Here is a 26,341-nt window from a genome sequence, read left to right as displayed (position 1 = left end):
TCCTGATTTTGAGCCCTCCCTTTCTTAGTTTAACTAAGGGTGTGTCAACTTTGCTTGTTTTTTTAAAAAAAGCAGCTCTTAGTTTCATGTTTTTTTCTGTTCTTCATTGCATTTATTTCTGCTCTAATCTTTGTATTTCCTGTCTTTTCCTCATTTTGAGCTTGGTTTCTTTTTCTAGTTTCTTGAAATATAAAATCAGGTTGTGTGAAATCCTTCCCCTTTTTAATTAAGGGACTTATTTTTATGAACATTCCTCTTAGCACTGCTTTTGCTTCATACTGTGAGTTGCATATGTTGTATTTTAGTTTTTGTCTTGTTTGCCTAATTTCCTTTTTTTCTATCTTTTTTTTTTTTTTTTTGAGATGGCGTCTCGCTCTGTCACCCAGGCTGGTATGCAGTGGTGCAATCTCCACTCACTGCAACCTCTGCTTCCTGGGTTCAAGCAATTCTCCTGCCTCAGCCTCCTGAGTAGTAGCACCCACCACCACGCCCAGCTAATTTTTGTATTTTTAGTTGAGATGGGATTTCACCATATTGGCTGAACTGATCTCGAACTCCTGACCTCAGGTGATCCACCTGCCTCAGCCTCCCAAAGTGCTAGGATTATAGGCATGAGCCACCGTACCCGGCCCTAATTTCCTTTTTATCTCTTCTTTGATGCAATATTTTTTCAAGAGTGTCTTGCTAAATTTCCATATCATAGGAACATTTTTTTATTGAACATAATTACTGGGTACAAGACAGGAATAAGTGGAAGTGTTGAAGGTCAAGGACACTCTTATTAACATATAAATAATATATAGGCAATATATAAATATGTAGCAGGAAAACAGTAGTTTTATGCAGCCTCAGGAATACAATGTGGTAAATCAAAATATTCTTCTTTTCAAATGCCCTTGTATTTATGGGAACATGTGATCCAGCTCTAGCCAAAGAGAGGAAACTGAAAAACTCAGAATTAAGCTTTTGGGAAAGTCAGGGCATATCCATATTTTTGTTTTTTTAAAAAAAATTTACCCAAAGTTTGGGTAGAATTTGGTGCTAGAGATAGACATTTTAGAATCCTCACCAATTTAATTTTCAGAAAATTAAGTTTTGAGAATACTTTATATATTCTAGATACAAATCATTTTTCAGAAATGTGGTTTGGAAATATTTTCACTTTGTTATGGCTTATTAATTCTCCTGAAGTGTCTTTTGCAGAGCAAAATTTTTCAACTTGGAAGAAGTCCAGTTTATCATGTTTTTCTTTTATAGATCATGCTTTGGTTGTGATGTGTAAAACTAACTGAAGTTTACAAAAGTTTTCTTCTAAAGGCTTCATAGTTTTACACACTTAACATTAGTATCTCTGATCCATCTTGAGTTTTTATATCAGTTGGAGGTCTAGATTGAGGTTTATTTTTGTTGTTGTTCACGGATGTCTAGTTAATTCAATACCAGTTGTTGAAATGATTATCTGTTTTCCACTGAATTGCCTTAGGGCCTTTATAGAAAATCAATTGACCATATTTATGTGGGTCTATTTCTAAACTCTATACTCCCTCACTAATTGTGTGTCTATTCTTTTACCCATATCTGATTTTCAGCAGAGGAGTTAACATAGCAAAACATGGAACTAAAGACCATATATTAGGTTGTTACAAAAGTAATTGCAGCTTTTGCCATTACTTCCTTTTTTTTTTTTTTTTTTCTTGAGATGGAGTCTCTGTTGCCCAGGCTGGAGTGCAGTGGCACCATCTCAGCTCACTGCCCCAGGTTCAAGAGATTCTCCTGTCTCAGCCTCCTGAGTAGCTGAGATTACAGGCACACACCACCACTCCTGGCTAATTTTTATATTTTTAGTAGAGATGGGGTTTCACCATGTTGGCCAAGCTGGTCTCAAACTCCTGATCTCAGGTGATACACCTGCGTCAGCCTCCCAAAGTGCTGGGATTACAGGTGTGAGCCACTGCACCCGGTCTTGCCATTACTTTCGATGTCAAAAACTGCAACTACTATTGAACCAAACAAATAGAATATTTCAGTAATGCAGGCAAGAAATGATGGTGTCTTAAAACAGGTGGTAGCAGCAGGATTGAAAATAATCATGTTTTGGAAATATTTAGAAGAGCACATAGGATGTGCTTCAAGGTACAATACAGAGTATGAGTAAATATGACAGTAGAAGGATGAAGTCAAGTATTTGGGCCTGAATGTCTAGAAGAAAGCTGTTTGCATTTTTCTGTGACTGGAGACACTAGAGAGAGACAGGATTGAACTGAACGAAGAGTTCAGTTGAGGTCATGTTAAGTTTGAGCGTCTTAATTTAGGATCAAGTAGAAGAAAGTTGTGATGCCAAGTAGCCAGTTCTATATATTTGAGACCAAAGTTCGGGGTAGAAATTGGTGCTAGAGATAGACATTTTAGAATCCTCGCCAAGATGATGATATTAAAATCTGTGGAACTTAATGAAATAATCTAAAAAGTTAAAGTACACGGAAGATGTATGTGAGTCCAAGATCTAGAACACACAATGTTTAGGGGTCTGGGAGACAGGTGAGTATCGGGAAAAGTAACCAGGCACAGGAAGTTATATCGAAGGACAAAGATAATAGTATTCTACAGTCTAAGTAAAGAAAGAAGCAGAGCCACTGTATCTATTAGTGGTTGCTGATAAACAGAATAAGGTGAGGCTTGAAAAGTCAAGAAGAAATGGACATAAACTTTTTGGAGGCAGGGGAATGGTGAAGGCCTGTTTGGGGTTGATTTAAAAAATGGGGGGAGAAGGTGAAGTTGATACAGCAACACTGGAGTTCTGCCATAAAGGAAACAGAAATGTGTAGCAGCTGGGGTAGAAGGTGGAGTCTAGGCCGCTATCAATGTAGGACATATCAGTGCGTGTTTGTATGACTTTGGGAAAGATTCAGAAGAGAGGTAAACATTGGTGATGCAGGTGAAAAGCAACAACTGCAAGAGGATGTGAGATTGACTGTTCTACAAAGGGGGTTCTTAGACTTTATGAAAGGAGGAACAATAAAAGGAGTAAGTTGTAATGTTCAATCGTAGAGTAACTATAGTTAAGAACAATGTAGTATATATTTCAAAACACCTATTAATAGAAATGAGGACTTGCAATGTCCTAAACTAATTGAAATAATATGTGCTTGAGGTGATGGATATCCTAAACACCCTGAATACAAATAATATTTTTTAAATGGAATTTTACTTTTCATAAAACAGAATATTCCAGGGTTATTAAAACATCTTCTCAATGCCACCAACATCCCCAAACTTATCTTTCCATCCAGCCATCTTTGGTTATTTATCTTTTCTACGAATTTTATACCTATTGTTCTGTAGTCTACTTTGAACTACCAGAACTGGGACTCTGAGTAAGAAAGGACTGTGTTTACCAGACTCTTTTAGCAGCTGGCTTCTTGTTAAATTCTGCCAAAAATGAGGTACTGGTAAGGGGTCTGAGAGTGGAAAGAAGGAAGAACAATTTTGATTCTGGCTCCAAACACATTGGCAGTTGCTCTAGTAGCTGGTGGTTGTTGAAGAGTTGTGGAGACCAGATGGCTGTGCATTTACTCCTGCAAGCCAACTCTTCAAGGCTTCCAGCTCTGGCAGGGGCAGCATTCTTTGAAAGTTCTAGCTCCTGCATGTTAGAAAGTGCATGCCAATGGGCTTCACTGCTGAGATGATAGCAGTTTCCTGATTTCAGGGTGACATCTTATCTTCTTTCTGCTGCTCCAGCTCTTTTCATGCATTTTAATTATTTTACTGTATTAAGTTCTTTCTGCTTGAAATACTTAATGTTTTCTTTTGTTTGTTTTCCTGTGTAAGTCTTTACTGGTACTTGGTAACAGCAGATGTATCTCAGGAGAAAGGTTATCAAAATAAGAATATAACTGGACTTGAACAAAATGATCTCATCACCAATGGAAAATACGATACTGATAACCCATAGCATTCTTTATTTTCACAGTTAACTCATGTATTATCTGTTGAATCCTGGGAAAGAGCACCTGTAGAAGTCAAGGCTTGGGGGAACAATTGAACACTGAACCTGACCATTACAATGGTTATGGTGGCTTAAGGATGGTGAAATTATTTGAGCAGTTTTGACTGCATCAGAGAGCTTACACAAAGAAAACAAGCTCAAAGCTTAAAACTTTCAGCATCAACAAGGATTCAAAGCTGAAAACTAGACTCAGGATTTGTTTCTATAGTTTGAAAATTACAAGTAGCATTTGTACACTTTCCGAGTCTCATGTGAAAATTAGGGTCTTAATTGAAATGGAAATAAATTTTTAGAATTGAATAGGAACACTTGGGTAAAATCTGAAAACCACAAGCCCCTCAATGTCCTGTGTACCCTTGCCAGTACATGAAATTCTTCCTCCTTTATTACAGAGGCTCACCTGCCTGAAGATCCCCTGAAGCAGGTGCCTTGTGAGAAGATGCTCATTCTCCCTTAGACCCACTCCAATATACCTAATTACTTCTAGACCCATTACCAGAGTCATAGTACAGAAAGTTCTAGAAAGACATGTAAAAATTCTAACTACGATAGAGCTAAGTTTAAACTAAAAAGTAGGAAAATGTGCATTTATAAGAGCCAAAAACTTGGAAAATATGTGTTGGAATGGATTCTAAGAATCTTAGTGGGAGCTTATGGAGATCCGCAGTGAAATGGCTTGGCTACAGTAGTTTATCTCACAGTGGACGCAGCAGTTCTGCCTAGTCATTCTGTAGACATTTCCTTGGTTCTTAAATGCAGAGTTGGAACAGACATACTGACAAAATGGCAAAATCGTTACATTGTGTTAGTCCGTTTGCATTGCTATAAAGGAATATCTGAGACTGGGTAATGTATAAAGAAAACACGTTTGTTTGGTTCACAGCTCTGCAGGCTGTTCACGAAGCATGGTGCCAGTATCTGTTTCTGGTGAGGGCCTCAGGAGCTTATAATCATGGTGAAAGACAAAGGGGAGCCAGCATGCCACAGGCGAGAGAGGGAGCAAGAGAGAGAGGGAGGAAGTGCCAGGCTCTCTTAAACAACCAGATATTGTACGAACTGATAACATGAAAACTCACTCATTAGGAGGACTGCACCAAACCATTCATGAGGGATCTGCCCCCATGACCCAAATGCCACCCACTAGGCCCACCTCCAACACGGGAGATCACAATTCAACATGAGTTTTGGAGGGGACAAAGCACTCAAACTGTATCACTTGGTTCCCTGATCTGTAGAGTGTGGGTATTTGTGGGTTTTCTTTCTGTAGAAGCCTAAGGAATTTCTCTTCTTTATCAGCATATAACCAGAGTGACTGCTCTATCTATGGGAATACAACAGAAAATAATGCCCTCATAGAAGACGAGAGTTGAAGGGGTAATCATTCTTATCACATCCTCATTTAACCGCCCCATTTGGCAAATCGATTGTAGAGAATGACTATGGAGTATCGTAAATTCAATTAGGTAGTGATTTCAATTTACAGCTGCTGTTCCAGATGTGGCATATTTACTTAAGCAAATTAACGCAGCCCTTGACAGCCGATATGCATACTGATTAAGTGCTTTTTCCCCTCTATATTAACATCAAGGACTACCAGAAGCAGTTTGTGTTACCTGGAAAGGAAAGGGCGGCATCAACTCATTAACTGTCCTCCTCTCAGTCATAAAGGTGTGGAGAACTTTGACACTCTTCACATCCTATAGATCATTCACTACACTGACTGGACTGGAAGAGCAGCACATGGCCAGCATCCTAGAAGCCTTAGTAAGACACAGATGTGCTAGAGGAGGGGTGGTGAATGCCATGAAACTTAAGGGTTCTGTCTCTTTGGAAAAGTTACGGAGGGTTCAGATGTCTGGGGCTTGTTGGGATATCCTCTCCAAAGTGAAAGACAAGTTGCCTACCATTAAGAAAGAGGCACAATGATCTCTTTGAATTTCAGAAATAGCGTATACCAATTTGAGTGTGCTGCTCTCATTCATCTGCTAAGCAACTGATAGTTTTGGGTGAGGCCTGGAGCCAAACAAGGCATGCACTAGGTCCAAGCTGTAGTGCAAACTAGTCTACCATTTAGGGCTTTTGACCCAGCTGGCATTATGCTGCTGAAATCTATGACAAAGAGGCATATCAATAGACCTCTGGCTCCTGCTTTTTAATGAGCCCAAACAGAGTCTAAATATCTGGCCTTGGAATACCAGATGATCATACAACCTGAGACACCCATTGCCAACTGAATGACATTTAATCCACCAAATCATGATGAAGTACATGGACATTAACATTCTTTTATTAAGTGAAAGTGTTATATATGTTCTGAACCAGTGACTACAGTATGGTGCTTTTAAATTCCACAGCCAAAATACCACAGGTTCAAGAATCAAAGTGTAGAAGTGGAAGGTGTTCCTCCCATTATTATTTTCAATAGCCCATTTCTCAAAGTGCTGCTGTTTCTTCCTAAAAAATTGAGCTCCATTGGGTCAGTGATCTTAATTCCTAAGAGAGTATATACCAGTGTGTATTAAGTACTTCAAAGGCTCTCAGCAACTTAGTGAGGTAAATTAAATAGTCCTCTTCTTAAAATGAGGATCAATATACCACTGATAGGGGCAGTACTGGGATTGAACCTAGGTTCTTTGGGTTCCAAAGACTTTCTTCTTTACCGCTATGTAATTTCAGCCTAAAAGATAGCTGCAGAATGCTGCTACTTCATGTTCTTGGTACCAGAACTTTGAGCCCTTACCCCTACCACAGTGAAAACCATGTCATGTTGGCAACAAGCCCATTTGTTCTAGTTACTATGACTGTGTAGCAGCTATCCCCAAATAATAACTTTTAGTTTGTTCACGACTCCCCAATTTGGGTAGGGCCCTGGAGGGACAGCTCTGTTCTCGATGTGAGCTTGAAGGTTGATGGCTAGATTCACCTGGAGGATTGTTCACTCACATGTCTGCTGGTTGATGCAATCACCTAGGACCTTAGTGGGAGTTGTAGGCTGGAACACTTAGGCATAGTCTCTACATGGGGCCTTGGCTAGCTTACAACACAGTGGCTTGCTCCCAAGGGTGAGCATATTAAAAACAGACAGCCAAGTAGAAGTTGTATGGCCTTTGATGACCCAACCTCAGAAGTAATGTCATTACTTCTGTTTGTACTTGTTTGACAAAGGCTGGCCCAGTTTTAAGGAGAAGGGAAATAGCCTGTAGGATGTGGTAGAAAAGTGGCAAGATTCTAGAAATGCATGCGAGACCAGAGATAGTGCCATTACTATTCTTTAAAAATATAATCTGCCACACCATTACAAAGGCTAATTGAGGAGTGGGACTAAACTTAAAGGTATATTTACAGATTCAGCCATGGTTAATTCAGGGACCATTGTAGTCTTGTCTGTGGGCAGCATCTATGGTCCACAGGAAGCTGAAAAGGTAAGCCAAGATGCTGCCCACAGACAAGACCACCATAGTCCCTGAATTAACCATGGCTGAGTCTGTAAATATACCTTTAAGTTTAGTTCCTACCCCCACAGAAAGAGACCCCTCTACTCAATTTATGATGGCTTTTGAGTATTCTGCCCAACTGTCTTTGAGTGCAACAATGAATTTTTATTGCCTTCTTTGAGAGGAGTAATATCAAATGTTATGGAGATTTTTATGAGGAAACAGCAGTACCTTGGTCCCACTCTGTCTTCATTATATAAAATAAAGCTACTACTAATTATGAAATCATTTCATAAAGGTAGAAAAGTAAGGGAGATATATAAGGAAGTCATGTTACACACAGAGGGTAAAACCAGCCAAACCATCTATCCTTATTTCCCACCAGAAGTTAGAAAAGACATAATAGTTTGATATATGTCATGCTGTATGAGTACTGACACACTAAACAAGGAACAGGATAGAGCAGCAATAAAAATTGGGGAATGACACTCAGTGATTACCTAAGTAATTCCTTGACCTGGTAAAGACACATTTCACCAGTCCTCACTAGTTCATAGGCTCTCAGCAAAAGTACTCCATGAAAGTACTTAGCCCCTTCTCTATCACTCCCCAGAGTGTCTTGGGTAGTCCCCAGGAGTTGAGGTGGAAGGGGAGGATGCTTCATGTATTCATACATAATGATCTTGTGGTCTACCGACTTCCTATTAGAACTCCAATTTCCTTGCCAACATTTTATTCTCTTAATGTCCCTCAAACAGCAAGACCACCTCACAGGGTCTGTGCAATGTGATATATGACGTTCAGGGGAGATCTCTTCTAACCATCCAGTTATATATAGTCGTTCTCTGTACCTCTCACCAGAACCACATGAGCCCAGTTTATCCAGCTTCTCTTCCATTAGCCTGGCACCCACCCAAAGCTTTGGGCTGGAGACTGACAGCAGAGACCAGTTTCCTGCCTACTTGTTCCCTTGGGCACTGCACAGGCATCATCCATGTTCTTAACTATGCCCAAAGGAGTTTGCATCCCTTTCTAGGCTCAGTAGATGGCTCTTAATTACAAGTACCTCCATTTTGTAACTTCTTAAATAAGTCTTTCCAGTGTTTTCTGAATGTCTTGCTGGGCCATAAGCAGTGATGGCATTTGGTGAGACAGGCAGAACTCTGGTGGCCTGGAAGAAAGTCTGTGTTGTGGCTGCAGGAATTATTCTTGGAGGAACAAAACAAGTTGGAAATAAAGACAAGTCAATGATATTGCAGGAGAATGCAGCTTGAAGCTTGATCAGGTACATGGGAACCAGCCACCTGATAGTGGCTTTCCTCATCCCCCAAGTCCCACTTGTTTTCAGCATGGGAGACTTAGATAAGGCAAAAGTGGAACCACTGAGTACAAGAGATAAACATTTCTAAAATGGGAATTTTGGCTGGGCACGGTGGCTCACACCTTTAATCCCAACACTTTGGGAGGCCGAGGCGGGTGGATCACCTGAGGTCAGGAGTTCGAGACCACCCTGGCCAACATGGTGAAACCCCATCTCTACTAAAAATACAAAAATTAGCTGGGTGTGGTGGCAGGCGCATGTAATTCCAGCTACTTAGGAGGCTGAGGCCGGAGAATCACTTGAACCCAGGAGGTAGAGGTTGCAGTGAGCTGAGATGGCACCACTGCACTAAAGCATGGGTGATAGAGTGAGATTCCATCTCAAAAATCAATCAATAAAAATAAAATGTGAATTTTGTCTTATCTCTTCTTGATTAAAATCTTGTGGTAGCACCCTATTGCTTTTGAGTAAGATCATTAACTCCTACACATGGTATATAAGGACCTCCCTAATCAGGTCCTTTCTACCTTGTCAGCCCCCTTATCTGTATTCATTTGCTAGTGCTGCCCTAACAAGGGACCACAGACTGGGGGGCTCTACTCCCAGTCTACTTCCTTTGTTTCTGCAGGTAAGTTACTTAACTTCCCTGAACCTCAGTTTCTTCGTCTCTAAGCATGGGGTTAGTATTGCTAATTTTGAATTGATGTAAGAATTAAATGAGGTACTATATTCAAGTAAAATAATAATCATAATCATTAGTCTTTAGAAATTGATGACTTAGAAACATTTTTGTATTAATGTGAAGACAAATAAAAGTTATATGGAATTAGGTCTACCATATGAGCTCAATTATGTAACAAAAATCACACACATGCACACATACAAATATAGACATTATAAAAATGAGTGGAAACAAATATACTTCTGTTAGTTGGGTCTTCTAGAAGCAGACATTATGATGGAATTAGGATTTTAAACACTTTGTGGGAATAAGACCTGTGAGAGAGAAAAGGAAGAGGAAGCAGGACTGGGCAGAAAAAGCCTTCAGAGAAGTGTGTGTGAAAGGAGAGAGGAGGAAGAGCAGGATGGACAGGAAGGATTCACAAAATAGATGTGACACAGTCTCTGCCAACCCAGTAGAGATCTCTGGAGCAAGACTGATCATTAGTGAAGTTCCCTATTAAGCAGATTGGCTAGGCCCTGGTACCTCCACCATGCTCAAGTATAGTTACTGGCTGGCTCTGCCTGGAAAGAGTATGGCCTCAGCTCAAAAACTGGAGAGGATCCCTAATATGGTTTGACTATGTCCCCACCCCAATCTCATCATGAATTGTAGCTCTTATAATTCCGAGGTAATTGAATCATGGTGACAGTTTCCCCCATTCTTTTCTCATGATAGTGAATAAGTCTCTACTTTTTTAGAGGTTTCCCCTTTCACTTGGCTCTCAATTCTCTCTTACCTGCTGCCATGTAAGACGTGCCTTTTGCCTTCCACCACTATTGTGAGGTCTCCCCAGCCATGTGGAACTGGGAGTCCATGAAACCTTCTTTTTTTTTTTTTAATAAATTGCCCAGTCTCGGGTATGTCTTTATTTAGCAGCGTGAAAAATGGACTAATACAATCCCCAAGGTGTTTCATATCTGGAGGCTGTCAGCCCATTATGCTTCTTGCAGCTACACTGTGAGTTCTTTCTGGAAGGGAGATTCAAGTGGCTTACCTCCATAGCAGTCACACCCATTACTCTTTAGATAACGAAGGTAAGAACTGCCTCCATTTTTTTCCTCATAATTTTCTGTGTTTTTAAGAATTCTTATACTTCATCATTCATTCTCTTTTAATCAGATGTGTATTTTAAATTACACCCAGAAAAAAGTATATTTCTTTTAAATACAGTAAGATAGCCTATAATACTAAAATAGTATGAGTTTTAATAATTATTATAGCTAATATTTGTTCAATGCTTATTTTATGCCCCTTGGTATATTAAGTGCTTAACTTGTACTTTTTTTTAGTCCTTGCAAATGAAGTATTCTTCCCATTTCATCTGTCAGCATTCTTAGAGGAAAACAATATAACTTTGGTTAACTTAGAAAAGAAATTGCTTGCATGGACATAAGGAAACTACAGCCAGCCTACAGGAAGGCTGAGACATGGGCTAGGGATCAGGAGCCCTAGGGGTGCAGCAGGGCAGCTAGGATGGATGCTGCCTCCTGGTGGCCCCATACTGCCTTGGCTGTGCTCTTACCATCCAGTCTTCATCTCCCTTTACAGGTGTGTGCTGTGCCCTCCAGAGGCAAAGTCTCTGCAGGCAGAGTTGTTGGTTCATACAAGGTCATATTGCTGTTGAGAGGATATCTGGCCTCTTTGGTTACCATGGTGAGAAGATTTACAAGTGGGGGATACCTCAAAAGGAAAGAGAAAAAAAGGGAGTATGATGCCGGGTAGGAAGTAGAAGGGAGGGAGTCAGAGAGGCAGAGAAAGAAGATGGGTAGGAGAGAAGAAAGGACAGGGAAAAGTGAAGTGATGAGAAAGAATAGAAAAAAAAAGTCTTCTATTATTTTATAGATGAGGTAACAGAAGTAAAATACCTTCCTCTCAGACATACAGATGATAAGTGGTAGAGCCAAGATTCAGCACCAGGCAGCCTGAGTTCAGATTCTGTGATTGATTTAGTTTATTTATTTAGGGTTTTGTTTTGTTTTGTTTTTTTGTTTTGTTTGTTAATTTTTTTAGATGGAGTTTCACTCTTGTCACACAGGCTGGAGTGCAATGGCATGATCTTGGCTCACTGCAACTTCTGCCTCCCAGGTTCAAGCAATTCTCCTGCCTCAGCCTCCCAAGTAGGTGGGACTACAGGCATGTGCCACCACACCCAGCAAATTTTTGTATTTTTAGTAGAGATGGGGTTTCACCATGTTAACCAGGCTGGTCTTGAACTCCTGACCTCAGGTGATCCACCTGCCTTGGTCTCCCAAAGTGCTGGTATTACAGGTGTGAGCCACCATGCCCCGCCAATTCTGTGCTTTAAATAATCCTACTGTTCTTGCATTCCAGGCTCTGACAGGCCAGAAAAAGAGAGAATACACTAAATACTAATTTCTAATCTTCCAAGGTCACCTTACTTCCTAGACTCTGCAGCATTCCAGACTGAATGCATAATTATATACTGGTTTGACTTGACCACTATCTCTGTGCCTTAGAAAAACCATACACAAATTGAGAGAACAAAGTACCCTGAGAACATGATGTAAGCCAGAGAAATTTTTTAAAAGGCTGACTTCAAGTACAGAATGGAATATTTTAAGGTAATTCACACTTGCCTCTAAACAGCTTTTTTTCAGGTCTAACTCACAGCCTTTCTTACTGGCCACCAGGCAGGAGCAGAAGCTAGCTGTAATTGTTGCTTTAATACCTCAACTCTAGTCTTCGTATGACCTCCACCATAAATAAATAAAAGTGAATGAATGAATACATGCATGCTCTCCTCAAATTAGTATGCCTTTCCCTAGGACTTTTTTTCCACAGTGATACAATAATCTACTTTTTTTTCTTGAAGTATTTAAACAATTTCTAAAATGAGATCTGCCACTTGGAGACTCCCATGTCCTAACAAAACTATTCCTTATCTCTTTCTCTTAATCAACGTACTGCTTCCCATGGATTTTTGTTGAAGACTCAGTTTGTCGGTTGCCCAGACCTTCCTCTCTGACAATGTGACGCTGGCCATTTGAATTTCCTTCTCCTACTAAGAGATACTTTTAGCATATCTGTTCCTTGTGACTCATCTTCTGCCTACCACACTTAAGTTCCAGAAAGACTAGAATTGTTCCTGAAGTGCTCAAAACCCAGATGGCAACAGAAATGAGAATGTAAACAATCATCCCTGGAACTGGGGTGATGAACATCTTAGGAGGTAAGCACCAGGGCATGGTGGCAAGAGCTCTTGCTTTTGATTCAGGAGAGCTGGGTTTGAATCCCAGAGCCACAATGCGTTCACTGTGTGACCTTGAGCAAGGCACTTAACCTTTCTGAGCCTTGATTCCTTTACCTGGTAAGCAAGAACACTAAGCTGCGCCTCTCTGGGGGGCTGCGAGGCCCATGCTGAATGATGTGTGTGGTTGAGTTTTGAACTAGAGAGAGATGTATAAAGAATGCTATCTTTGTTGTTGTGGACAGTCTGGAAGGAGTCTTAGAAAACCAGAAGAGTATGTTTCAAGCTTTCTGCCTTGCAACAAACATTTACGTTTTCCTTTGGCAAACCCCAAATAGACCTTTCCAGGCAGTGGCCAATCAGACAATCCTGTGAGCCACGGAGGGACCATCCCTGGCTCTCAGGAAGCATGGTGCCCCAGCTATGGTTCCTGACTAACACAGGAGTGAACCTTGATGCAGGCAGAGCAGTGGGTAGCTCTGCCCATGTTGGAGCTGTGAAATTGTTAGTCCGTGCGGTTTCTAGGACAACTACTCTGCACATCCATACTGGGTGTAGCGGTGGGGAAAAAGCTGCTTAACATGTTACATTCTTGCACTGTGCTTTTAACTTTTCCCTTCATACCCTTTATTGCTTTACTATAATTATGTGTTTATGTGAGAAAATGTTTAATGCTGGTCATTTTCCTACATTTTAAGTTCATTGAGGGAATGGGAGATGCTCATTTTGAACACTTTTGAGTTCTCAACACTCCTCAAAATGTCATCACTCAACTAGTCACTTATAAAGAATTTACTAGGCCGGTCACAGTGGCTCAAGCCTGTAATCCCAGTATTTTGGGAGGCCGAGGCGGGCGGATCACGAGGTCAGGAGATCGAGACCGTCCTGGCTAACACGGTGAAACCCCGTCTCTACTAAAAATACAAAAAATCAGCCGGGCAAGGTGGCAGACACCTGTAGTCCCAGCTACTCGGGAGGCTGAGACAGGAGAATAGTGTGAATCCGGGAGGCGGAGCTTGCAGTGAGCCGAGATCTCGCTACTGCACTCCAGCCTGGGCGACAGAGTGAGACTCCATCTCAAAAAAAAAAAAAAAAAAAAAAAAAATTACTAATGCATGAATAGTAAATATGTATTTTTGAAAATTAAAAAACCAATAGAGTATTACACTGTCATATTGTGTGGGAATATTTGCTTTTCCTTTTGGCTTCCTGTTACAATAGAATCATAGGAGAGAGGATTAACTTGATAAGGATACAAGGATCAATGGAAGCATCGTATCATCCCTATTTCATATTTTCATTATTTGAGTAGCCAATATGTACTGAGATAATGTATGAAAAATGTATCTTGCTGCTATTTTTGTCTGTCTCCTTTAATTTTTAAAGCATTAATGCAGCAGTGAAGTATTCAAGCTTTTGTTCATTCTTCAAAGAGCCTTTGGGAACATTGTACCTTTAGACAGGATCCCAGAATCTCAGGGACACTTGCCTAAGTATGTGACATTCATCCTTGGTGAAAAACTAACATCAAAACAGGTGGGAGCCCTTTATTGAATGTGTGTAGACATTTCCCAACTCATATCTCAATTTCCATGTACAGACAATTCTCGTACCCAATGACAGATACAAATTTTGAAGAGTTGTTTTATGCAAAACATTTCCAAAAAGTATTTACAATTTACCTCATCAGGCAAGAAATACAAAGATGTGTATTTTTTTTGGTTATTAAAAAAAATTTTTCTCAAATGCACTGTGGCATTGATTGGGAGGAAAAGTGAGTTTTAGTAGCTCTGAGATACTTTCTACCCCAACCATCCCTATTAAAGTTCCATAATAAATTCAGAGCTATGGTTGTCACATGAATTGGCTGAAGCACGCTATCATGCACAGTACTTTGCAGGCCTCCAGCAAGCCCAACAACTGATGGTTTACAGCTGTCATGGTTGCAGCAGTGGGAGCTAATAAGAAAATCTCTAGGATGTCTGTTAAAGCAACTAGAATGCAGAATAAGAAAACCAAGGTGAGTATTCTGTCAGAGATAAGGACCTGATTTAATGGAAAAGCTGGCGCTTTCATGCCACTCAGCCAAGGCATGTATTGAGAGGAAGCATTACATAAATAATGCCCTGATACAGCTTGGGCTTCTGCCAAAATGCTAACGGATGTGAACAGAAGACCAAAACAACATGTCAAAAAAATATATTTATTTTTTAACCACAAATATATGGATAATATCACTGCCCATTTGCAGATAGGCATGCTAGTTTTTAAAAAATGTTACAAGGATTTTTATGGCCCCTTAAGTTACATTCCACATGTGGGTAAAACTGAAGCTATTAAACTCATAGTACAATGAAAGAGGCAAGTAAACCAGCATTACATAGTATGAAAAAGGAGCTAGACTAGACCAAGTGCATCATAGAGGGAAAAGTTTGCATCTTCATCTTTCTCCAGCTCTTAGTCCAATGCCTGGCACATGCATTCGGTTCTTACTAAATACTGAAATGGGTAATAACTGAATATAGAGCTTCATAATATAGGAGCTCAGAGGAAGGGACACTTAAGTCCAAGTAGTGGGGGTAAATAGAAGGTCAAAAACAACTTTGCAGAGGAAGTGACTTTTGTATGGAATTATGACAGTTTGGAGTTAAACAAGCAAAGAGGTCAAGAACACTATAAGCAGCAGGAAAGTTTATCCAAGAAAGAGGAGGGATTAAGAGCAGGGCAATTTCCTAGATTTGCAAATAAAATCCTTTGTTATGCAGGTAGCTATGTAGCACAAGGTAGGTGGTAGGGAATAGACGTGGAGTTTTTTGATGGACAGAGACCAGATCTTGTATAATGTTATGGGGAACTTGAATTTCAGCCTTTATTAAACAGCCATCAAAGCATTTTAAACAGTAAACTGACAGAACTGGACATACAGTGTTAAAAAGACTGCTGTGATAGCTTTGTGGAAGATCACTTGGCTATGTGGGGCAATAAAATTGTGGACAGAGTGTAACTGAGAGGCTTTGAGATGATCTAGACAAAACTTAGGGGAGACCTGAGATAAGGCAGTAATAACAAGGATAGAGAGCTGTGGACTCGTTTAAAAGTGGGCGTAGTGACTCACATCTGTAGTCCCAGCACTTTGGGGGGCCGAGGCGGGCAGATCACCTGAGGTCAGGAGTTGGAGATCAGCCTGGCCAACACTGCAAAACCGCGTCTCTCTTAAGAACCCAAAAATTAGCCAGGCGCCTGTAATCCCAGCTACTCAGGAGGCTGCAGCAGGAGAATAAAATAAAACAAAAAATGAAAGATATATGGGAGATAGAATTGGCAAAGACTATAGATTATATGTAGGAAGAGAGAAACAAACAGATGTCAAGAAAAATGCTCAGGGTTCTGACTTGGGCACCTGGAGAAGGATAATGCCATTCATTGAGGGTAGTGAACACTGGAAGGGAAGAATTTGGCCACAGTAGATATAAATGGGTTCTCTTATTTATGTGATCAGCTTTAGAGTCTGGGGAAATTCAAACTAAGATACTCAACAGGTTGTGGAATATTTGAGTCTGTGTATTATAGCTCATAAAAGATCTCTAAGGATGTAACTTTGAGAATCATAAGCTTATAACTTGTAACTGTAGAGAATCTAGATTAGATCATGCATAAGAATACACAGAATGAGAGGAGAGCGTGGGCCAGAGCCCGGAACGAACAGTAAGAGGGGCAGGAAAAACTCTTCTAAATAGCTTGAATCCAAAAACTGCATAAACAGAGAAAGAAAGAAACTGTAGGTGGCCGAGGTATATGTATATCCATTAAAGGAATGGCACAACAACAAAACAGGTAAATCAAGGGTAGATCAACATCTTAGCTCTCAGAAATATGGTTTAATCTTAAACTTATTGTCTCTAACATCTAGCATTCCCAGATCATACATCAAATGTACCAGAATTATAAAATCTGCTTTTTCTCTCATGCAGATGGCAAAAAAGGTACCTTTTAGATGATGCTAGCCCCATAGGACATCCCCAAAGACAAGTATCTCCTATATGAGAATCAAGATGTGATTGTAACACACTCCTGTCTGTCTTTCCTGATGAGGCTCCTGCTGCACATTTTGGGATTTGTTTTTTTAATGGTGGTGGGGGTCAGTGGATGGAGTTTGAAAGTAGGAACTTGCAAAAGATGCTACTGAGTGTAGAAGGGTTTAACCTTTTATATCTTTGGAGAAGTATGCCCTTGAAAAGAATATATTGACATACGTGTCACCTATGTCTGCAGTGGTGATGGACATCACGTGATCAATAAGGTTTCCATCACCCCAGCTGCTGGGGATTTTACTGCTTCCCTTTCAATGTGTTCTCTGAGACGGTGTTTTTATAATGCTCCTTCTCTAATTAACTTGTTTATTTCGACAATCTACAGTTTGCTTTATTTGTGAACCTTGGCACTTAATCTGATGCCTTTATTCCCACTTTCACTGCCATTGGCAATCATCTTTAAAATGGAAATCACCAAAATGAAATCTAGAATATCCACCTATTATATGCAGCTGGGAAGCCTAAAATGGCCTGGCTCAGGACAGATTCAGTTTTGGTTAAACTAAATACAATTCCTGCCCAATTCTATTAATAATTAAAATACTTATTTATAGTTGTTTAATAAAGGCAGCATGGACTATATCTATATTAGAATAGAATAGTGAGGACTTGAAAACAAGAAAACAAGCCTACAGAATTTTCTATAAGAAATGCCCAAATAAAAGTGAAGAAAAGTTTAAAAATAAATGGATTTGTTTTCAAACAAAACCACATTTTAAAATTTTCTTCACATTTATGATGTCCTCACTGCCACCCTGTTTAAGGCAAGACTTCTTTCCCCCATTTTACAGATGAAGAAAGTGAAACAAGAACATTAAGTAACTTGACTAAGGTCAGATTTAGAGAACAGTTGAGAATTTAAACCCAGGTCTTCCATATTCACCTGCCAGAAATCATTCTTTATTCCATGGAAATGGAAAAGTAGTCATTCTTAATTCTCTTACTTAAGAACTGATTAGGAAATCATGCCTTTCCAAAGTATGTTGAAAGCCTCTGAATCACCATCCTTAGGGAACACATTTTTCTCAAAGAGACATTTAGATTTTTTATTTGGTGTTCATTAATTAACAACTTCTTACTAAGTACATTTTACAGGTGAAATTCAACTATTCTACCAAAAACAATGTTTATTAAGAAGTGTAACAAGAATGTTGGTTAATTATTTTTTTTTCCTTTTAAAGCACTCAGTATCCAAACTTAGAATACCCTATCCATTCTTTTTGGTTTTATGAACTTGTCTGATATGAATAATATAGGATAGGCAATTGATTGAGTTCACAGTGACCTCATTTCAACTGGGTACATAATTTAATGAACATTTCTTGCAAGTGAGAAAATACTTTTCCAGCTACATGTCAAGGTTATCTTTATATATATAACTCATAGGTAATACATATATGTGTATACTGTAACATGCGTACTATATATATGTGCATCAGGATATACACACACACACATATGTATGATGTGTGTGTATATATATCCTGAAGCATTCTTCCTTTTGTTCTGAACAATTTCTTATTCTTCTAAGAGGTTAGTCAGATTTATTTTTGCACCATGATTGTGACTAAATGGATAAAAGTTCAATTAGATTCTATATTATACTAAAGACTGAACTATTAGTTCCATGTGAAATAAGGCTTATATTTTTAAGCAGGCTTTTTAACAAGCCTTGTAAGTTTAATATTTAATGCATACTGCTAGTGTAATAGCACTGAACTGCACTAAGCTTACTGCTCTTTTAAAAATCAGCCCAAATTTCAGCTCATTTAATTCATGGTTGATCCAAGGTATTTTATACATTAACTTGTCTTATATGTCATTCCATAATCCAGGAAAATATTTTAAATTTAACTCAAATTTTTGTTTTGTGATACTGGAATTTTTAGCTAAATTAACAAGTCCAGCATATTACATTTTTTAGCTAAATTGACAAGTTCAGCATAACATATATATTGCTGGTGGCTTAATAGTTTAATTCACATATTAAACTATTTTGTTTAACATATTTTATATTGAAGTTTTATCAATCCTGTCTCAGAAATTTAATTTTGGCTTAAGATGTAATACATGCTATCATAAGACTTGGACTTCATATTTTTTAAATCCTGAAAATCTGGAGACCCCTGCTTTGCCAAATCACAGCTTCATATGTTATAGGAAGAGCAGCAATTTAGAAACCTGCATTTTTATTTTCTCTGTACTAGCCAAAAACCTGTGCCCCTGGAGAAAAATGATCTTGAGGAAAGGGATATAAATCAGTTGGATATTTAGACAAGAGGAATAGGCAAGGTTAATATTAGAATAAAGTTTATTTTTTCCAATTCCACATGATTAAAATCCTTAGTTGTACAAAAATTACCTAGCATAGAGGTCACATATTGTAAAAAGAAAAATATTAGAAAAGTATAAGTATGTTCATTTGCCCCTATTCTCTAGAACATAGTCATTGTCAAACTTGGACCTGTATCCATGAAATGGGTGAAAATGTCACATTTGGTGTCATTTCAACTTTTATGTTTTATATTATGAGTGATATTATAGATACATGAGATATATAAACCTGTATCTATTTGATGCATTTGGGTTTTATCCAAATAAAATATATATAAATTTATTCCACTGAAACATAAATGGAGATATGGCTTCATTTATTGCCTCATGGATGTTTGGACATCAATTAAGTGTCCCATTTCCCAGTAGACTAAATTTCAATGTAACTTAAATTTTTATAGTATTGTGTAACAGCCTTACCATTTTCAGAATTGGCATATCAATTTTTTTCTTATTCTTGCATTTCAAACTCTTTCTGAATCTTACTTTTTCCATATGAACTATAGAATTACCTCATTAATCTTACCCCCAAAAATTCATGCTGATATTTTGGAATACATTTTATTGATGTATAATTTACATAAAGTTAAATGCACCCATTTTAAGTGAACAGCTCAGTGGGTTTTGGTAGATATGTGTAACTGGACATTTCCATCACCCCACAAAGTTCTCTTGAGGTTCTTTGTAGCACTTCTCTCATCCTGGCCCCAAGCAAACAGGGATCTGCTTTCTGTCACTGTTGACTAAAATTTCATGTAAACGGAGTCAATACCATAAGTACACTGATGTCTGGCTTATTTTATTGAGCATGGTGTTTTGGTATTCATCCATGATGCGTGTATGAAGCACTTTGTTCTTTTATTGCTAAGTAGCATTCCACTGTATGAGAATGCCACTTTCATTTGTTCCCCTGAGAAAATTCGTGGGGTCAAATGATAGCTAGGCTTTTAGTGTGAGGTTCGATGTTTATCTGGTTAGAAGTAAGCAGTGGTTAGCTGTACAGTGGTTGCTATAGTTCTGGTATCAGCAGCTGAAATCTGTTCTGTTATCCCTTTTTTGTCTCCCTGTTTTCTTTGGGTTTTCTTAAAGACTACTTAAATAGTCTAAGGCTTAGAATTCTTTAGCTGTAATCCCCTCCTGTTATTATATAGGAGCCCTATTGATGTGAGGGGAGGGAAAGCAATCTACAGTCCAGTGATTAGGTCTGTCTTTTAGTGAGCCTGAGTTAGATATTTCCCTTCCTCCATATTAAAGACTAGCAAGGGCTGGAGTTGAACGCTTCCCTTCCCCTGGGCTAGTTAGGCTTTGGTAAAACACCAGCTGGCTAGGCTCTGGCAAAATAGTGTCCTTTTCCAGGAGGCCTTATTTAAAAATAATAGAAAGTTCCAGCTATGTATCAAACTGGTTAGATTTTCCTTCCTCCTGCTGTAAGCACAATGGTTTCTGGAAGTAAAACTCACAGAAGTGTGGGCATCCTATTAAGCTGGACCCCCTTGAAATTTTTAACTGAAGCTAGTCTACACTGAGCCTCTAGCACCTCATCAATTATAATTTAAAGTAATCTTTCTGATACTGGCCCCAGGTGAAGGGTTTTGCTTGTTGCACTCTGATTCTCTGTATCTACCTGTCTCTCTAGTTTTCAAGGCAGCAGTTTGCCCTTTGACCTCAGTACTCGGAGGGATCTAATAAGATCTTCAGTTCATTCAGATTTTCTTGTTGTGAAGATGAGGGTGAGGACTTCTAAGGTCATGTTAGCTTGGAAACAGAAAGTACTCTTGTTATTCATTTTTAAAATACAGTAATTTGGTGTCTTACTGAGTTATGCGAGTTATTGATATATTCTGGAGAAAAGTGTTTTATCAGATACGTGAATTGCAACTAATTTCCCTTTCAATTTCCTTTCTCGATTGTCCACTGTTAGCATAAACAAAATAAGTTGATTTTTCTATGTTGACCTTATATCCTGAAAACTTGCTAAATTAAATTAGTTCTATTAGCAAATTTGTAGATCTTTTAGGATTTTTAAATGTACATAATCATGTTGTCTTCCAATGTAGACTTTTACTTATTTTTTGTGTGATTTGTCTGTCTTTCGTTTCTTAACTAATCACATGATCTAGAACCTCATATAGTGTGGGATAAAAATGGTGATATCACACAGGTTTGTTCCATTCCGAGTTTTAAGGGAAAGTGTTCTTTCACTATTAAGTATAAAGTGGTAGGTTTTGCACACACATCCTGATATGGTTTGGCTCTCTGTCCCCACCCAAATCTCATGTCAAATTGTAATTCCTAGTGTTGAGGAGAGTCCTGGTGTGAGGTGATTGAATCATGGGGGCAGACTTCCCGTCTTCCCCCTTGCTGTTCTTGTGATAGAGTTCTCATGAGATTTTGTTGTTCTAAAGTGTGTATCACTTCCCCTTTCACTTCTTTCTCCTGCCTGCCATGCGAATATGTGCCTACTTCCCCTTTGCCTTCTCCCATGATTGTAAGTTTCCTGAGGCCTCCCCAGAAACAGAAGTCTGTACAGCCCACAGTACCTTAAGCCAATTATACCTCTTTTTCTTTATAAATTGCCCAGTCTCAGGTATGTCATTATAGCAGCATGAGAACAGACTAATACATGTCTTTTATCAGGTTGAGCGTATTCCCTTCTATGTCTAGTTTTGAGAATGTGGGTTTTACTTTTCACAAATACTGTTGCTGCATCTTTTCAGTTGATAATATATTATTCCTTTTTAAAAAATCCTGTTAATGATGAATAACATCAATTGATTATTTTTTTAACCTTAAGCTAACCTTGCATTCTTGAAATAAATCCAATTTGATCATATGACTTATCCTTTTGATGCAGTGCTGGATTCAATTTGTTAATATTTTGTTAAAGATTTTGCATCCATTTATAAGCAATATTTATAACTTTTTTCTTATGTCGTTCTCTGGTTTTAATAGCAGGGTAATGCTTGCCTCCAATTTGTTAAAATTGTTACTTCCACCTCCATATAGTAAGTTTATGTATGATTGGCACTTATTCGTAGGTATTAGGTAGGATTTACCAGTAAAATAATGTGGGCTTAGACTTGTAAGTTTTGTAAAATTATAAATTCAATTTCTTTAATAGCTATGAGGTTTTAACATTTTCTATTACGTATGTCAATTTAAGTAAATTGTCACTCAAAGGTATTGTCAATTTCACCTAGCGTGACAATTTTATTGGCAAAATTTTAATACAATTCGCTTTATTATCCTTTTATGTCTGTCATATTTATAGTGAAATACATTCTTTCATTCCTGCTATATTGATCATTTGTATCTGCTCTCCTTAAGTGTGCTGTTCCTTTTTTGCTCAGCCTAGTTAGAGGTTTATTGATATTGTAAAACACACATTTGGTTTCATTGATTTTTTAAAAAACTTGTATCTCTCTAATATATTGATTACTCCTTTTACTTCAAAGTTTTCTTTTTCAAGATTTTGAAGGTAGAATTTGAGATCATTAACTTAGCTCTTTTTTTTTCTAATACAAACATTTTAGGTTACGTATTTCCTTCTAAACCCCACTTTAGCTACATTCCACACATTTTGCTTTGATGTATTTAATCATCATTCTTCCCTAAATATTTTTGAGTTACCTTGTTACTTTTTATTTGATCCACAGACTATTTAGAAATTTGCTTATTTTCCAGGTATAGGGGATTTTTGATAAATCTTTTGCTATTTATTTATAGTTTAAGTCTTTTATGGTTCACTAATATTCTGTTACTTTAATTCTTTCAAATTAATTAGTCTTGTTTTATATCCCAGAAAATGCTCTATATTGGTGAATTTTTCATTTGCACTAGAAAAGATTATGTATTTTGTAGGTGTTGGTGAACTGCTTATAAATGTCAATTAGTTCAAGTTTGTCAATACTACATTTCATGTGTTTTATATCCTTGTTAATGTTCTGTCTACTTTTTAAATTAACAAGTGGGGAGTATTAATCTCCAACTATAAATGTGAAATTATCTTTTTCGCTTTGGTTCTCTGGTTTCTTATACTGAAACCTTTTTACACAGGCATTTAGGATATTTGTCTTTTTAATGAATTGCCCATTTATGATAAAATGTCACCAGTTTTCTCTTATAATATTTCATGTTTTACAGTCTTTTATTAATATAGTGATGCATTTACTTATGTATTTGCATTTTGTATCCTTTTAATCTTTTAAGCTATATGTTTATTTCTATTTAAAGTGTGATTCTTATAGCTGGCATATTTAGCTCTTGTGTGTGTCCCGCATGGTCATTTCTGCCTTTTAATTTGACTGTTCAGAATATTTATTTGAGATGGAGTCTCGCTCTGTCACCCAGGCTGGAGTGCCTCCCAAAGTGCTGGGATTACAGGCGTGAGCCACTGCACCCTGCTGGAATATTTATTTTTAATGCAATTATTGATATGGCTCTGTTTAAGCCTATTACTTTTGTTTTTCTTTTTTTTTTTATTTCAGTAGCTTTTAGGGAACTAAAATCTTTTGGTTACACGGAATAAGTTTTTTAGTGGTGATTTCTGAGATTTTGGTGCACTCATCACCTCAGCAGTGTACACTGTACCCAATATGTAGTCTTTCTGGGAGGGAGGTCTACAGACCCCCTCCCAGTCTTCTCCCTGAGTCCTAAAACTTCATTACATCATTCTTATGCCTTTGCATCCTCATGGCTTAGCTGCTTGGCTCCTACTTACAAGTGAGAACATAAGATAGTATTCCATTCCAGAGTTAGTTCACTTAAAATAACTCCATTGAAGTTGCTGCAAATGCATTATTTCATTCTGTTTTATGGCTGAATAGTATTCCATGATATGTATGTATATCAATATCACATTTTCTTTATCCACTCATTGGTTGATGGGCATTTAGGTTCATATTTTTGCAAGTGTAAAGTGTGCTGCTATAGATATGCAGGTTCATCTGTCTTTTTCATATAATTCCTTTTTTTTAATTCTAGGTAGATACCCAGTAGTGGATGGCTAGAATAAATGGTAATTCTACTTTTAGTTCTTTAAGGAATCTCCATACTATTTTCCATAGTGGTTGTACTAGTTAACATTCCCACCGGCAGTGTAAAAGTGTTTTTGTTTGTTTGTTTGTTTGTTTGTTTTCTCCCACATCCATGCCAACATCTATTTTTTTTTAATTTTTAAATTATATCCATTCTTGCAGGAATAAGGTGGTATCTCATTTTGGTTTTAATTACCATTTCCCTGATTATTAGTCATGTTGAGCATTTTTTCACATGTTGGCCATTTGTATATCTTTTTTTGAGAATTGTCTATTCATGTCCTTTGCCCACTTTTTGATGGGATTGTTTGTGTTTTTCTTACTGATTTGTTTGAGTTCCTTGTAGATTCTGGATATTAGTCCTTTGTCAGATGCATAGTTTACAAAGATTGTCTCCCATTCTGTGGATTGTCTGTTTACTCTGCTGATTATTTCTTTTTCTGTGCAGAAGCTTTTTAGTTTAATTAGGTCCCATTTATTTACTTTTGTTTTTGTTGCATTTGTTTGTGGGTTCTTGGTTATGAATTCTTTGCCTCAGCCAATGTCTAGAAGAATTTTCTGATGTTATCTTCTAGAAATTTTATGCCTTAAGGCTCTGAATTTAAGTCTTTGTCCATCTTGTGTTGATTTTTCCATAAGGTGAGAGATGAGGATCCATTTTCATTCTTCTACATGTGGCTAGCCATGTTTCCCAGCACTATTTGTTGAATATGGTGGTCCTTTCCCCACTTTTTTTTTTGTATGCTTTGTAGAAGATCAGTTGGCTCTAAGTGTTTGGCTTAGTTATGCTTCTGTATTCTGTTCCATTGGTCTATGGGCTTGTTTTAATATACCAGTATCATCCTGTTTTGATAACTATAGCCTTGTAGTATAGTTTGAAGTTGGGTAAAGTGATGTCTCCAGATTTGTTCTTTTTGCTTAGTCTTGCTTTGGCTAAGTGGGCTCTTTTTTGGTTTCATATGAATTTTAGGATTGTTTATTTCTAGTTGTTGCATTTGTTTTAGCTTCCTTCCCCCCGCCCCACCTTTTCTGTCTTCTTTTAGATTAAGTTAGTACCTTTTAATATTCCACATTATCTCTCCTTTTGGTTTATTAGGTATTCTTGTTTGCAGTAATTTTAGTGGTTGCTCTATGGTTTACAATATGAATATTCAACTTATCATGGTAACTTTGAAAAAGTAGTACACCATTTCCAAATAGTACAAGAAGTTTAGAGCAGTATGCTTCCATTTACTCCTCTTATTCTTGTAATATTGTTTTTATATTTTTTATTTGTATATATGGTTATACAGTCATATTCATTCATGTATTCACTTGATATCATTTTTTTTCTCATTGATTTGTAATTTGTGACTTTCTCTTTATCACCACTTCAGTAATTCAATGAAATGCCTTACAGTACTCTTAAAAATGTGTTTCTCTCACTTGGAGTTCACTCATTTTGTATATTTAAAATTTATCACATGTGATGTTGACTCATTTTCTTCAAATATTCTTTCTGCTTTCCACCTTCTCTGTTGAGACTCAATTAACCTTATATTAGATCATTTTATATAGTCCCACAGGTCATTAAAGAACTGCTCATATATTTCCCGTCTTTTTACTCACTGTACTTCAAACTTATGCCAGTTATCATAAAATGTCTGGAAGCAGAAGTCCTGCTATGACTTTTAGTTTTATAAATTTAAAATTTAAATAGTTTTCTCAAATTATGAGTGTTTGATTTTAATTCATATTAGGAAGTAAAAACAAGAAAGGAAGAAAAATTTCACCGAAACAGAAAACAGAACTTCTGTACATACTTGTATAATTATTTGAACATGCATACACTTTTGTATTATGTATGTGTGTCAATTACCTATCAATTATAAGTATTATATAATTATATAAACTAAATGTATAATTATTATATGATATAAATTACATATTATCAAATAGTTGAGGAAACTCAGTAGAACAAAAAAAGTCCAATATAATAGGACAAATACCACTGAAAAAATTAAAAATAACAGAGAAATAAAAATAATTTTAGGCAAACGACTCTGTCTGACAGCTTTGAAGAGAGAAGTGGATCTCCCAACACGGAGGTTGAGATCTGAGAATGGACAGACTGCCTGCTCAAGTGGGTCCCTGACCCCTGAGTAGCCTAACTGGGAGACATCCTCCACTAAGGGCAGACCGACACCC

Source organism: Mandrillus leucophaeus, unplaced genomic scaffold (assembly GCF_000951045.1).
Source record: "Mandrillus leucophaeus isolate KB7577 unplaced genomic scaffold, Mleu.le_1.0 Scaffold192, whole genome shotgun sequence".
Lineage (NCBI taxonomy): Eukaryota > Metazoa > Chordata > Mammalia > Primates > Cercopithecidae > Mandrillus > Mandrillus leucophaeus.
Note: the sequence above shows the minus strand (reverse complement) of the source record.